This window comes from Nannospalax galili, unplaced genomic scaffold (genome assembly GCF_000622305.1).
Source record: "Nannospalax galili isolate Female #2095 unplaced genomic scaffold, S.galili_v1.0 scaffold581, whole genome shotgun sequence".
In the NCBI taxonomy this organism is placed as follows: domain Eukaryota; kingdom Metazoa; phylum Chordata; class Mammalia; order Rodentia; family Spalacidae; genus Nannospalax; species Nannospalax galili.
In genome coordinates this window covers 2,717,724-2,719,216 of record NW_008345699.1, presented here as the reverse complement: position 1 = coordinate 2,719,216, position 1,493 = coordinate 2,717,724, and positions in this window count along the sequence as shown.

Below are 1,493 nucleotides of genomic sequence, written 5' to 3'. Positions count from 1 at the left end.
TTGTGCAGAAAAGGATGTCAGACCCACTGGAGCTGGTGTTCTGGATGGTTGTTAGCTGTCATGCAGGTGTTAGGAATCAAACTTTGGTCCTCTGCAAGAGCAGTCAGTGGTCTGAACTGCTGAGACATCTCTCTAGCTCAGAATGTTGTCTGTTAGTGAGGTATTTCACTTAAGTAAACTTGGGATACATAGATTTATAAAAGAATTGTTCCCTGTAACATACCATGCAAACGGGGTATTCAGAGGTTAAGGGTTGAGGTATTTCATAACTAAAATGACTTTCTTTGTGAAATAGTCTCCATATAGATTATGTGGAAAGCTCTTTGCATATTAAATTCTAAACCAAAAGACCACACGATTTCAAAGAAAAAGAGCATGGCCCAATGTCAGGAGAGCCGAGTTCAGATGTCACTATTTGTGAATTCTCCCCCTTTACACCTTTTTTGAAGTCCATGAAATGGTAATGCCCATGATTTGCATGAGTCTGATCCTGCAGCATAATTTTCTTCATGAAAACGTCTTTCATGTCAGTCTTGTTCTATCTCATCTGAGTACGTGTATGCCTTTGTAGACATTTTCTTCTATTACCGGCTCATACATTTTAGAAATTGTATTATTCATATGGATCCTTCTTCATACTTCTTTTGTAAAGTATACACACACACACACACACACACACACACACCTTTATATCTTGTACTTGATACTGTAGTACTAACACGTCTAGAGGATTAAGTGCTATTACGGCAAAGTCTCATGAAAATATTAGATGCTATCTAATGTTTTAAAAGATTTTCCAAATGAATTGGGGAAATATGACTGCAATAAATAGATGCACACATAGAAAAAGCAAAGAAGAATTTACATCTCAGGCTGTATAAGTTAGAATAAGTATAACAGACATAAATTAAATTTAGAATGGAATGCATCAAAGTAAAACAGTTTTCATAATATCATTAGCATATATGAAATGATGCACCTTATTTGTATGCAAGATTATAACATCTTAATCTGTACTTAAAAGTTTCATAATACATCACCAAACTTCAATTCATATAACAAATATTAAGGGAATAACTACTACTTCAGTGGTTGTGTGAGAAATGATGTGAAATCTGTATGGCAGTGTAATGCAAAGATTAAGATATATATAAACCATGAGAAAGAGGAAATTATCATTCATTGATCTTTCTCCCTTCTATTATCTATCTATATATCGAGAGAGAGAGAGAGAGAGAGAGAGAGATGAAGTTGTATATTCATCTTGACCTGATAGCTTGCTCCATATCTACTTTAAAGGAGTAACAATTTTCAAATTCCATGAGCAACAGAGGCTACAGTAGAAATGCATTAAGAAACACAAAATGACACATTTCAGATTTATTTCCCATTTTTGGTTGGCTAAGGAACCAGATTGCTGATGGTTTTTGCTATATTTGGCAATTTAATGGAATTTTCAAGGATCCTGTGAGCTTATCTTTAACACAACAGTT